This window comes from Varroa jacobsoni, unplaced genomic scaffold (assembly GCF_002532875.2).
Source record: "Varroa jacobsoni isolate VJ856 unplaced genomic scaffold, vjacob_1.0 contig04642, whole genome shotgun sequence".
NCBI lineage: Eukaryota > Metazoa > Arthropoda > Arachnida > Mesostigmata > Varroidae > Varroa > Varroa jacobsoni.
The window spans coordinates 1-14,724 of NW_019215303.1; the positions used below are offsets into that span (position 1 = coordinate 1).

At 42.4% G+C, this 14,724-nt stretch overlaps 2 long non-coding RNA genes across 2 annotated transcripts; one reads left to right on the forward strand and one right to left on the reverse strand.

Annotated features, from left to right (window-relative positions):
* Window positions 1–9,072: 9,072 nt before the first annotated feature.
* Window positions 9,073–13,506, forward strand: LOC147751773 (uncharacterized). Its single transcript, XR_015315940.1, has 2 exons — window positions 9,073–9,229; window positions 12,591–13,506. It is a non-coding gene; the product is annotated as an uncharacterized LOC147751773 (long non-coding RNA).
* On the reverse strand, window positions 9,402–14,373 carry LOC147751774 (uncharacterized). The gene is made up of 2 exons (XR_015315939.1): window positions 13,552–14,373; window positions 9,402–11,146 (listed from the first exon to the last, which is right to left on the reverse strand). It is a non-coding gene; the product is annotated as an uncharacterized LOC147751774 (long non-coding RNA).
* Between the last annotated feature and the right edge of the window lie 351 nt (window positions 14,374–14,724).

Below are 14,724 nucleotides of genomic sequence, written 5' to 3' on the forward strand. Positions count from 1 at the left end.
AAGAAGTAGCAGCTATTATGTTATAAAAAATGAGAACGGTTTCCTTCAGGCGACATACCCAGGTAACCCAGGCCAAATAAATACCATTCCTAATGTAAAGTACTACTGATTTCATCAGTAGATTTCGATCCCAGATTACTTCACGTAGACAAACACACTACCACGCAGGATCACGGAGACAAGAGAGACCAAAGCTGGTCGGTACATGGATGCATGCATACGTCCTCAATTCCTCTTTTGTTAGCCAATTCTCACGTATATTATTTAGTTATTCTTTATTTACTGATTAAATAAATGTGTCAAAGATTAAAAAAGAGTTCTTTGGTCCTTTACAGCGAGCCAAATAATGTCTTTTACACGAAAACTCTTTAAATCTCTATCTGAAAAGAAGTTATGTTGCATATACTGATTTTACAGTTACGTGAAGGAGCTATTGGGAATTTGGGGACAGCAATGCTTATATATACGTCATTTCTATAAATATGTAATATTTAGACATCCGTATGTGAACGCTTCAAGCACTTCGCTTACGACCATACAAGATCAATCCTACCAAGATAGTAAGACAAATGTGTCTTGAGGCTCAGCAAGCGGTGTCTACGTAACTATTGGCCTTTCTCTCCGACGACCGCAACCGTTTTCCTCATAGCCATGCTTAGTATTTGTTTACTTCGTTACGTTTATCCAATGACAGCTTTTAATAAGTGTTATTTCTCGAAGACAGATGTTGTTACATCGAAATTGTGCACGGCCTCAGAGTCCGCGTACTCTGATTGCGAAGCAGTCACTGTTATGACATCGTATCGGTAACTGTCCCAGGGCCAGCAGTTCTCTCCGAACGGTAAATCGTCTGGAATATCTTGGATCGATCTGCAAGGACGTGTGCGTTGGCTGTGCGAACGTTGACGACGACTTGTGGCCGACTGCGGTGAGGCCGACGACTTAGTCGCCCAACCCTAACGGAACGAACGAAGCTTGAAGGAAGAGAAGCGGACGTCTTGCAAGAGACTTCATGGTCAGGCCTAATGACCGAACTCAGCCGAAGGTTCGTTTAGGAGACCCTCGCGAGTCTCGGCTAAGCCGCAGAGTTGCATGTTTCACAAATGCGCTGCTGTGCAATGCCTTGAGTGGATTTTGTTTACTTAAGTATACTGTACCAAAACCGGCAGTATCTCATTGAGATTCAGTGCATATCACCAGTTGACGACTGGGTTTGATACAAGCGGAATCCGACAAGACTCAAAGGTAATGCCGCGTTTAAATTCACTTTTGGTTTGTGAAGTTGTTTTAGCAAATTCAGATTTTCGACGCACCGCAAGTGCATGGGGCCAGGCAGGGACATCAGGTACGTGCAGCAGACGTGAACATATCCAGCTGTAGTACGTAAGAATAGTGTGCAATGTTTGGACGTACGTGGCTTCCAAGTTCTAGGGCATTATCACAGCCGATGAAATGTTCGTTTGGCCTTTTTACATACATGCGGTGTATAGTCTCAATCAATTTAAGCACTCATATCCATCAGAGCATAAATTTAAGCTGATAAACAAAACGTATGTGTAACAGAGTTCTCACGGACGTGACATGATTCTCTGACCATGACTAAACTTCGCTAATCTTTATAGAAATATCATTAGCATTGTGACTGGTGCCAAATACTAGACATGTTTTACTATATTAGGCTGACATAAAAGCAGCTATGTGTTAATGGAATTTTAACCTTAGATCTTAAATCTTCGAACTTTGATGTGGAGCACGTTTTCCTAATCCTCGTGATAGACAAACTGGAAATAATTCCGTGATCCAGCTCGTTGTTTCAGTACATCATAACAGAATATTTTTTTTTTACTAAAAGGGTGCCGAAAAAAAACTGAGTAGGACACCCACTGCGAGAATTACTCATCATTTCGCAGGTTTAATATTTTTTTCCCATAGGGGCAACCGGACATAGAGAACTCAGGTGGCAATCGTCTGCCGTGCGGACGTGGCAAACTTACAAAAAAAGAAATGTGCCCTTTATAGAGGAAACACAGAAGGGTGGAATTTTTCACTTGCGTATCAAGCTGTCGGTGTTCGCGTGACCCAACCTGCTGGTGTCCGGAGTTACTATTGCCATGTCAGTCTGCTTCGCAACCCTCTGCTTCACGAAAATCCAAGGCTGAGCGATTAAAACCAAGTGGGAACCGCAAGTCGCCTAGGCGCGACGATCCTGCTGACTAGACTTAGTTTCCTATGCGTGGTACTGCATCGGACAAATTCTATGTGTCACGTCTAATGTGAACTAGACTGAAAGTTTGTTACCCTAGTGGGTTTATGCGCGGGCCTATCGGTGGTGGAAGTCGGCCATAATTGTAAATTATATACAAATAAGATGAGATCCTCGATTTTACAACAGCTTGTTTCATTCAGCTAAGAAGATAGTCGTAACAAATAAGACCCAGAGGTTGACAGCTCAATCCACGCTTCAAAATACTTGAGAGTGACTTTTCCCACAGGCGAAACAACAACAACAACAACAACAACAACAACAATTGTACAACAAGAATAAACCACTTGACGTATACTCACCTCACATAGGGAACTTTCGAGATAGTATATAACGTTTCACACAGCAACGGGCTATTGAACTCCTCAGCGTGCATGAACATAGACCAGCAGTAGCTTTCTTAATGTTTACCAAACGATTCATCGAAGCAAATGCGAATATTCAAAGGTGACACACTGCTCCAATTAGAAGCAAAATAGATCGCTCGACCACATAACAACGACCACAACAACAATGAGAGCATTGGTAATATTCACAAACGCGCGGACCACGTCCACTCCCATCGTCTGGTAGGCCAGCGGCGGCTTTCGAGGTCACTAACTAGAACGAATCAAAGGAAGCATCTTTGTCGAACTCCGGTAGAGTATCAAACAGCCCTTCTTCTACCAATTATGCGAGTATTTCTTTTAGCAACACAGTCGGTCTCTAGATAGAACTGATCGAGGTGTCTATTTAACGTTTGATAAGGATTTTTCTATCCTGAGACACCACCTCTATCTGTCTACAGTGGCAACGAATTTCATAGATCGTTAGACCATAGTTTACAGTGCCTCTTCCGCAAGAAAATGCTATTCAAGACGGCTTTATAACTGATTCGCATTGCACACTACATTGCACTACATAATCGTATCCGGGCGTCGGCGGCGGCCGTCGTGTCGTGATATGGATGTTGCCAACAGCGCGATGAACTGGCAAGCTGGACGATCACCGACAAGGCTCCACCGATAAGATCCTCAGCCATGGCGAAGCTATGAGCGGACGCCGTTGGCAAACCTCTTGTGACATCGCAGGGGCCCATGAGGACGGTTGATTTGACGACAGCGGCAGTGACGCTTTAAGCGATCGCCAGCTTGATTGGCGCATCCTCCATTCCTGCGCGCTCTCCAGCTCCACCGTACCATAGCCGATCGTTGCATCGAACCCGACTCGTCAGCACAAAAGCTTGATAATATGCCCTTAGTCAGCAGTTTAGAACAAGGCGTTCTGTCGCCACGGCCGTGTGATGACCCAGCGGCAAAACATACAAAGCGTGTGATCGTACTTGTCGACGAAAGCTAATGTCACCACTGGAACATTTAATGATCGGACTCGACTCACTCGGAACACTGGAGACCTGACGTCTGTCCGACGCAAGGAAGGCTGCACCGTTGTGGAGAGTTAGATAAATCACCTTTAAAAAAGATGGTCTAAAAAGGTCGATCGGAGTGACTCTGACGATTCCTAGTTTTGCTAAATGACTTCCACTCAAATAGAGATATTGGTGGAATAAATACGAAGCGGATAGATGTATATATATATGTTCGGTCACATTAACCTAGTCATCTTGGCACGAGTCATATCATTTACAAGACCGCATTGCGCCAGCGGCTTCGCTAAGCTTGTACAGACGAACGTTTCTATGATGTAAGCGATCAGGATACGAGTAAATATCATGCCTCATATTTGATCGTTCAGATAACACGAATTGTTGTCGACGTAGCTAGTTCCATCAAGACCTTTCGCGCTCCCTATCAGTAGCTGCTCACCTCGAGAGCAGGGAAAACAACGGGTTATTGGCAGGCACGAGCTCAAGCGTCGTTTGTCTATTGCGTCACGAAAGTATACTGAGCGATTCTACTGGATAGCCGTAGTGTTGATCGGCTCGCCTAGTCGGTCGGCAACGAGCTGCGGAAATGGTACAGAAACAGTAGCAGTTGTATACCAGCCTTAATTTAACGATAAGTAACACGTTACCGTAAGCAGAACGCGTCTTTTTTGTTGCAGAAAAAGACGCACAAACAGTTACTGTTCTCCAATATGGATTCGAGCATCATCGGCAATCGGCTCGCTTGGCTAACTTCGATATAGTGCCTCGTTTCTGTTGTTAACTAAGGCGGCTTGCGCGTCTGTTTAATGGCCAGCGTTTTGGCTGGCCAGCATATCTGAACGACGACGCCCGTAGCAAACGACAACCGGAAGCTTATGACGCTATCGTACGCGCTGAATGCAAGACGCTCGCTCAGCCGTTCTCACTCATAGACTTGATCGACATTGTCTCGACAAGCAAGTTTGCTAGCAGTCTGCACGTACTTCGTCGAAGAAGTATCAGTTCAGATGTTCCGGAATAATAATAATTTTACCAATGGCAAAATTGAAACGTCACAAAACAATAACTTGGTTGCAAAAAGATGACGACATAGATTGCCACAGTTATACATCTCAAAAGCATCAAGGTATGGGTACATTTTATTGGACTAATAATGTACCTTTTAAAATGCTAGGGTATACTGGGTATGTTGTGGGTTTTAATGAAATACTGATATGTTAACCCATGTACGTAAAATAGCTACCACTCTTATTGTATTGTAGTTACATACTGTGCCTATTCTGTTAGGCTGATGTTAAGTTAGCCAATGCATCCTTAGAGAGGATAATTTGTCAGTCTACGTCTGTTCTCAACCGCTTTGAGTAATAAACATTGTCGCATGATGTAAGGTCGAGATGATCAGCGGTTCATTGCCCTTCAATATAGTACCACAGTAGGTCTGAACCAGGATCAAACCACGTTTACAGATCTAAGCAACTTTTCTAAGGAGATGTAGTGTGCTTATTTAGTGAGCTGCTAAAATCTGCGGGAGCCTATTCCGGACGATAGACCAAGTAAGCTGTTGAGTGAAGACCCGCTTATAACCTTCGCCGTATCCATGTCCATCGCAGCTAGCCGGAGAACTTCCTTTCCCTGGTTGACGTACGGTTTCTTCATACCTCGTAAGGATTCACTGATATTAGGGTTACCTCACGATGTCGTAGAGGCCATAATGTTTGTTTAGGCCGTTTAAACTATTTGACGCTAGCTAGCTTGGCCCTGAAGCATGCCAGACTAAAGTGGAGTTATTCCAGTTTACTCTAAACACAACGGCCTTAAGTCGACCGACACCATTGTCAAGGTTGCCATGAGAAAAACTCGTTGATTCTGAGGATCTCACTCCGTTGATGACCCCAGTAGAAATAGCCATATGACCAAGAAAGAGGAAAGATATCGGGCACATATATGACCCATAAAATACCACCGTTGCGCTTGACGATAGAGACAACTTGTGCTTAGACAGACCTTTAATTCACAGAATTTACATTTGAGCTTACTCTGTGTGTCGACGGTATTCTATTGGAAAATCTGCTGTGTCAGGTAAATCAGGACTGCATTATGCTACCTAAGATATTATATGCAAACATTTATTTGGCTCTTTTTTGTTATCTACCTATAATACAATGCAACAATATGCTCGTAAAGATCTATTTGTTGAAGTTAACGCATATATATATATATATATATATATATATATATATATATATATCGATTGTGTAAGCTGCGGATCTCCAAAAACGTATATTTTTGCATTCTAAGTACCTTACATAGAGACCCAAGGCAGCTACGCGGATTTAGGTATTTCATTTCGTGCCAGCTAGGCAACTTTTAAAAGGCGCCATATCTCGTTTAAGTAACACGTTCAATTTGTGGGTTAAGTAAAATGGCACGCATCCTTCAAGAGAAAGTGGATCACGTTCTGGGATACAGGTAGAAACAAAAAAAAAACCATCGAACAGTTAGAGAAACGCCTTAAGGACGATAGGTGCAAGGTTAGTGTGACAACTGTGCAGATCAGCTTATTTTTAAAGATTCTGCTAAAGTGACAACTACCTATTTTTTCTGAAGTCAAAAGATCCTATGTTCCAAGTTGGTAATTCGAAAAGACAGACGTCATAGTCGTTCCCGTTAAGCGACGAATTTAGCTTCTCTATTAGCACAACATTTGCGCTTTTCAACTATAATCGTTTAGGCGGACAGAAGTAAGTCGTGCGCTATGAACACAAGATAGCCCTGGAAAGTTTCTCAGCTTTTGGTCACTTGGCAATACTTCTTACCACAACATACTGACACACGAACGAAGACTGACCAATACCTTCCCCGTTGAATAACCTTGAACTTAGGGGGAAACTTTGACAAAGTAGACAGAGACTCAACAAATAATCATCGTATTCATTGAATGATTCGTCGATAAATTTCATTCTTGTCTATTGTTACGTATTTTTTAAAACGCCCTAAGATACTATGAAGGTGTTCCTATTAGTAAGAGTGTCTAATCTACAGTATGTATCAAAACCAAACGATAGGAGGGAACGAATTGACAGGGTAGCATATATGAACCGTACACAATGTTTCGATGTTAGCGATCGCCAGAAGTGACACTAGTGGCAAAAGTGTCCGGCCGCATCGAGCGACGTTTTTCTCAGCGTCGTACAGCGGTCAATAAACCCGTAAAATAAAAAAAAATATGCAGTAGCGCGAGTCGTTTGTAGATACGGTTATCCATGATACTGTACCTTAAAATCAAAAATCCCTGGAGTACCAAGGAGTATCGCTTGGCAATGATCGCCAGAAGCAAAATCTTCGTTAAAGAATACTGAATTCTTGAAGAGTGTACTAATTCAGATCTTCGAGACGAGATGATTATTCGAACTGGAAAAACAACAATTTACGGCCACCCTTAAACTCGATTCTAGTAATTCTGAATGCGACTGGTAGATCACACAATTCTTCGGCAGACGCTTACCGTAAATACTGAATGTGATATAAACGTAAAATCGTTTAAAAATATTGCCATTTTTTCTCTATGATCAATTCAAAATCAGTATTATTTTTTATACGACCAAGTGCTATAACACGTCACTCGTCCACGTATACCGAACTAGGTGCAGCTCACCGCCAGCCTATAACAGGCTGCCGTTCACACCGACCGCAGGTTCGTGCAAATAGCTTAATTTTACTGCGTATATGTCAAACGTGTAATGCAATGTCCTTTTGCATTCATATGTTCCCGTTCTTTGCACACCCCAGAAACGTGGACCACAATCAACGTCCGGTTTACTATGGCACTAAATATTACGCGAGTGAAGCGCGATAGCTTTTTGTTCGACTATGACCAGCTGGTACCTTGGTGGTGGACGAAGGCGCCCTTGTGTTCGGCTAAAAGACGTTGACGGTAGATCCTAGGCCGTTAACAGCTGCCGAACCCGTTCTAAACGTTATCACTTGCTTATCACACACTTGCTTGGGCACCTGGTAACTACACCGTTGAGCCATGAACAACAGCAGCGTCGTGTTCTGCTTTGAGGGTCACGGTTTCATCGTCTCAGTTGAACGCTCATCCACTCCAAGTGCACTTCACACCGTTAACGACAGGTCGTTAAGTGGCTCGAATGATCGACAAGGCTGGAAAATGTAAGCCTAAAACAGGGCCAACGATTCAATGGAACCCATCGTTCCTACGAAACCCACGAAGTTGTTGGACATGGTAAGATAGTGTGCAGTCATTTGAATTATATGCGTACGCTGGGTTCTGCCGATCGCCAAATTCGGCCCAGATTTCAACTGAAGCTTGTGCACGTCTACTATTGTTGGGTCACCATACAATATTAGTTTTAAAGCTGCCATATGAGAGGATAACCATTCAAATATGGTAGTGCCAAGATCTCTAAGTAAATGACATGTTCACATATCTGTTGTTAATTAAATAAAAAGAAAACACAAAACGGAAAATCCCGTGTTCTAATCGTCACGCGAACAAACAGTGAATTTCTATACTACAGCATTCTCACAATAAAGATAAGTAGACTATGGCGTTCCTTTGAGCCTAAGTCAATGGGCCTGTGGTAAAGGGTGTTCATTTTTATTTTCCATACAAAAGAAAAAAGATTTATGTGATTGTTAGGCGAGTGTCGATACCTTTCAGGAAGTAATCGATTTGTACATGAGCTTCACAGAAAGAACTGCAAACGTCTCCTGGCGTTCCATTGTCTCCGTTCGTGAAAATATGAAAGAATCACAAAAACGAGAACATTCCGAACGTGTGTAGTAACGTGCTGGCCTTGCGCAAAACAAAAAAAAATTCACTGTTATTATACCCTTAGCTTTGAGTTGGCAGAATCAAACACACGGCGAAGAGTTCGCTGTTTAGGAATCGAACGACGCTCAGTCTTTGGCAATTGCCAGTGAGTGGCATCACTCGTGATCAAACATTAGATAAAGAAAAGCGCGATCAAGTGTGATCTTATAATGCACCGTGAATCTGAAACTCTCTTTCAACACAACCAAGGTAATAGTCAGGCACAACCCTGCCAGCTGTTGTCAAGCGCACGGTCAAGAATCGTAAATTGCAAGAGCACGTGACTTTTAAAATGAATAGATACCCTCGTACCTGCCTGTCTTAAGGGTGTACTGCTAGGCTAATAACATAACTTCATTAAAGGCTTGTTTCAATTATTTTTTTTTACTAAACTCAGCTCAAGGCTTCCTAAGCGGTACATATAAATAGATAACATATAGTAAACCGACTCGAACCTCTACTTCCTATACGTTAGCATACCTCGTAAAAGTTAACACTGTATCTAACATTGAAAGATCTTTGGAAACGCACATTTATGTGTAATACTAACGTATCGGCCTGGATGCCAGACGTAAAAACGTATATTTCTGCCTGAATTATTTTTAGGTCTATTCAACTGTGAGCTGGTTAAACCTGGTAACATTGACCAAAAGTTGACATTTCGCTGCCAGCTACATGTTGGCATCACAGACGTGTGTCATAATACTTGCTAGGTGAGCGCTGTTCGCGTATCGTTACCAACCGTGGGATTTTCGCAATAATGGTAACTATATTTGACTACATTTCGCCCACACGGCTTCTTTACGAGGATATATTCAATGTTAGACTAACTTCAGTAACTATAGGCACGTAATATTACGGTTTTATTTTATTATTATTATTATTATATTACGGGTTTATGTTAGAATTGTTTATCAAGAAGTTCACGACTGCTAAGGTTCGATAGGTAAAAATGTGCTTTCTTTTTTATTTCGTCATAAACGATCACCTTATGGCGGCGAATTGGCACCGAAAGCGTTCATCCCTTCCATAAAACTTGTTTTTAAGTCTCATAAAAAGGACACATTTATAATTTCACAGGTGGAAACGTCTACTTAACAATGAATGCGTTCAGCGTAAATTTAATTTTCAAGATAGGACTTCACTTAAAAATGATATTTGTTAGAATAGAGAGCAGGTTCCGTGGATATAGTCAGTGGAACGATAGAAGTAGCATCATCGGCTCTAAATTTCAAAAGGCCAAAACTCGGTTCTGTTTGTCAAGTTGATGAAGAAACAAAATTGTCCCGCAGACTTTTCATATAAATGTTCGAAATCGATAATGTGGGCTGCAAAACGAACGAAAATTTTAGAAGTTTGATAACATATATATATATATATATATATATATATGCAGGTTCTGTAGCGTATCGTTGAATTTAATAAACTGCAATAAATTAGTTAGTAGAAATACGAAATTGCAAGGAAAAAAAAGAAAATTAACAGTTTAAGATTAATATTTAATGCTAGAGAAATAATCGAAATACTTACTAGAGTAGCATTCTTGTGGAAGCGCACATAGATTCCATCTGGGTTTACGTAAGATATTGCAGACAAGAATCAATTTACTAGTTACTGCAGGTTCCGATTTTTCGAAATTCAGGTACCTTCTATATGCTCTCGGGACGGATTTACTTACCTGGACGAAATACCTTTCCTTCAAAGGTGTTTAGGTTGAACTGCAACAGCTCAACGATCGAAGGATTAAGTTCCCCAAAAAAGGCATTAAATAAAAAGTACACCATTGTTAAAAGACAAGGGATCACTGGAAAAAAAACAGTCTCGCAAAAGTTGATATCTGTTCAGCAGACGGCCACCGCATTCTTTCCGATTTAGCATAAGGGGTGACATTAATTAAATATAGACGCGAACAGACCAACATATTATTACGTGACACACCCGAACTTAGTCCTTCAATAGGGGGGAGAGTGCAGCTGAGTTCGTAAGATCGTTGTCGACATCGTCCGTTGTTAAAGGAACCAACCATACTGTATTGAGGAGCCACTCGTCAGGTTTCTATATACGGTATTTGCTCGTTGCTAGTTATGTAAATTCAAGGGCGGGTTAGATTCATAGCGACCCATTTTCGAAGCGAGACAGGATCAGAGGGGTACTAGCGATATGACTTTGCTCAGCGTGCGCAATGAGGATCCGGCACCGTTCTGATGAACAGCCATCCACCTGTTTTGCTCTCAATACAGAATATAGCACGTCCTGCAGAAGCCGGTTAAAGAAAGTCACTAAGAGAAAAATCCGCATAGTCTCTCTCTGACTACTGATATGGTGCAACTTCCTAAACAGCAGAGAAGCCAAGTTTATTTTAAGCAGAAAATGATGAACATGGGAAAGGGCAGAGGAGAGGGGGCCAAGCGAGCGAGAAACAGCCCGAGCAAAAGTGAACGATAGATAAGCTAGCAGTAAAGTCGAACTCAAATATTCTTCCTAGAGTCTTCCTGACATTAGACTCGTTTTTAGGACCGTTACGCCAATGTATTGTTCGGTTCGCCCCACTGCCATTAGGATTCTGCCGTTTGCGTTTTCTCTTTCTGTTGCGACTGCGGACACGTGGAGACACGTAGAGGAGGAAGACTGCTGGCCCTCAGGCTCAATGCATGGTGGCCTTGGACCATCGGAGATAAGCCTGGAAAGGAAGAGGATATGCACATGAGTCTCTGAACAAGTCAGCGCGCTAAAGCCATTGCCGTACTTCAGTCGTTTGTCCTTTGCAGCCCGGGTGTTCCTGAGACATGGGACCTTTTCGACGCAACGAGGCTCGCCCTCAGACTTGCGCAAAGGCAAAACTCAGTTCACCCGGCTACCCAAACGAGCGTGCACCTATACGTAGTTATTCTCATTCAGAAGTCAAGTTAGTTACTATTAGGATGTTAAACACACTTCAGACATTTCACTGAGCCAAAGCAGGCCCAGCGAGAAGGCGAAACAGATCGAGCTTAGTTCTTCTGCTGGACAGTGTGCATGCCCAGTTAAGTTAATGCCATGGCCAGAGATACGCCGCAGCTCAGGCTACAGACCTTATACAGCGCAACGATGGAAGAATGCGTAAAGCTGTGAAAAAAACAAAAGAAACGCAGCGGTATCTGGCTCAGAAGGTAGCATTTGCTCACTAACAACCATGACAGGTGGATTGATTGAACGAGCAGCAGAGAAACAAAAGTTCTTCGTATAACGCATAGGGTATTCTATTCCTGCCTTTGCAATGTGTTGCAAGGCTTAGGTCTGAACCTAGCTCGCTGTAGGATCACCGATGACAGCGGCTTTATTAAGCACTGCCCTTACTACTATGTTTAGCTTTTTTTTCTCGCGTCCGTAATGCGAGTCATCCATCTAAAATAGGAGAACGACAACATAGTTTCGTTGATATTCACTAGCAGCGCACTGGATTCAATATCCATTATTCTACTTCTATATACCGTCGACAAAGCTTTCATACAACTTTGAACTAAACTAGTAACTATGTAAAGTTAGTAAATAAAACCTTGCTAACAGCTGCTTGTCAAGTGAGTCTATAAGTATATATAAATAAATAGTACGAATGTCTCGTGCTTAGAATTTGTATTAATTTTACAATTTCCTTGGAGTCACTTTGTAAGTATGCATTTAGCAGGGATTAACGCTGTAAATAGTTACGGTTGCAATACTCCGAAACCGCACCGATAAAAAGCGTTCATTCTGTCCCCGTCACTAAAAAAAATTATTTGCACTCAGATATCTGAAGCTGAACGTTAATCTTGCGGTGCATCACTTTACAGCGTGAATTGATATAAAATGTATAGGTTAGACCCAAAAAAGTCGAAAACAATTGACTCAAACGTGGAGTATTTCACACTTATTCCGCTAAAAGGTATTAGGTCGCTGTGCCAAGCTAGCAGAATCGTGTCGAGCGCCTTGAAGAGCTTGAATTAGGTTGAAGAGGCAGACTGGGTTTCAATTTTCCGATGTGACCGCTTTATTCGCTCCTTGTGCGGAGTTAGAGACCGAAGCGGCTGAGCAGGGATTTCGATGCTGGTCGAGGCTTGCCATTGTAAATTTGAAGTCTCTTGGTCTTCTCCCCTTGATTTTTTCAGGATCGGGACCATCGCATCACGAGAAGTGCAGCCTGGTGTAACCCACAGCGCACCGCCGGTACTTGGTGGCCGTCTATTGGGTTAGCGTGCAGAGGACAAGGCGGATTCAGCAAATGAAAAAGCAGAAGAAAAGAGAGGACGCCAGCAGAATTGGTACTGCGGAGTGAAAAACCGAGGGCAACCCCGAGTTTACGTCCAGCTCTGAGATCAGTGAGCCGATGGATGACGACGTGGGGCGTGTAGATGCTGTCAGGAAAGCATGGGGAAGGAGAAAAAAGGCCAAGCATAGACGAGCCCATAGCTGGCGACTTTTAGCCGCGTGGAAGCTAAACGAAAAATCGTTTCGGTTCGGAAAGGGCAACAATGAGGGGTTTCCTTCGAGTGTTCCTCATGCGGTGGCTGCTTTCACTTCTGTTCCTGGTCTGGCAGGGGACAAATAATGAATAATGATTGCAACGAAGAAGATGGCAACGAAGTTGAAGAAGTGATAAATAGAACATGGGAAAAGTGTGATGAGAAAAAAGCACTTATGGATCCTGGTGTGGGCAAATGCGAGCGGCTATTGTACGGGCCAATGGGGGGCACTATAGGGAATGTGCCGGGTGAATTGCTAGTGAATAACATTAGCCGAACGACAGCGAACATTTACATAGTTTAGATTATAACTCTAACATAGGTTTGTATCCAAGGGCAAGCTCAGTAGTATTTGCTATATATCACAGCTAGCAATTAGGATTAAGGGAGGCGAAATATGAGGTAAAGGGCAAACTTGACAGGTTCTTGCAGTTTTGTCTGTCGCGAAACCGTGAGGCGAGATCATTTCTGTCGCATCGGTCAACGGAACTCATACAATTACTCGGATAAGGTTCGCAAAGAACACACCTTGATAATAAACAGAAAACAGCAACAATATTAATCGTTATGGAATATGTTAGCATGCTTACTAGAAGATTATCCTTACCACGGGTTTGCTCCATATGCAGAGCTTTGGTGTCCATCGGAGGGTTATTATGCTAATCAGCTCCAGTAGCTCACATCACGTTTTCATTCAAACGTTCACCTTTTGATTGATCTTGATGGTGCAAAGGATTGCCTTGCAATCAATCAAAAACTGGCTTTCTGCTTCACTGTCAAAATGCACACCGTTATTGCAACAGGACCGGTGTAGCAAGTTTTGTTGCTATCGGCTATTTGTGGCTTTGGCGCTTACTGATAATTTTACATTGCTGACGGGCAAGAAAAAAAATTCAGCCTGACAAACATCACAAGGGTCTTATCTTATGCGTTATGACAAGGTAATCATAACAATGTAAAACTGTTCCTTAAACACCTATGTCCTTTAGAGACGGCCCCTGCAGACGTGTTGTTCGGCAAGAGAAGGCTCATACCAATACCCGCATCAGCAAAAGAGAGAGAGGCTCTCTGCTGGTACTTTCTCGAATGCGTACCTACCTTAACCCCTCTTCAGGAAAAAGAAGTGCGGCCAAAAAACACTTGCTTCACGCACACAGCTGAGCGGTCAGTCAGGACTGGCTTTCTTAAAGTCAGAACACTAGCACGAGAGTAACGTGATGAGTTTCTACGAGATCAAGACTACTTGCTATTTCCTTTGCTTTCATTTATGACAACAAAGTAATAATGACTAAACGAGGCTAATATCATTTCAATCAAAATTTATGAAAAAAATTTGATGAGAAATTTCAATCTTCAACAGACGTCAAAAACGAGTGCACCGACTGAATTTCGGTTGGCAAAGCACCATTGAAAACGAAGCAGCGCGGTACCAAATGCGCACCTCTTAAGGTGAGTTACGGTTAATATGGCGACGTCGCTGGCTGAAATTTCAGCCTTGACGAATGATCAACATGACGTTTATTGCCATTCCATTTTATAAGCCTATAGGTAAAGTCCTAATGAGTCCAGTGAGACCTACCCCAGCTAAATCTTTAGGCGGGAGAAAATCCTTGGTACTGTACGGAAGAGGTGGTTCCGAGGATTTGTGCATATAGCAAATATAGCTAAGAGCATAGAAAATCTTAAAAATATGTTTGTTGCTATTATTTCCTGTGAGCTAGAAAAACTACGCTAGTTTTTGGCTTAATCTAGAACCGAAAGCATGGGCGTTTAGTCTTTC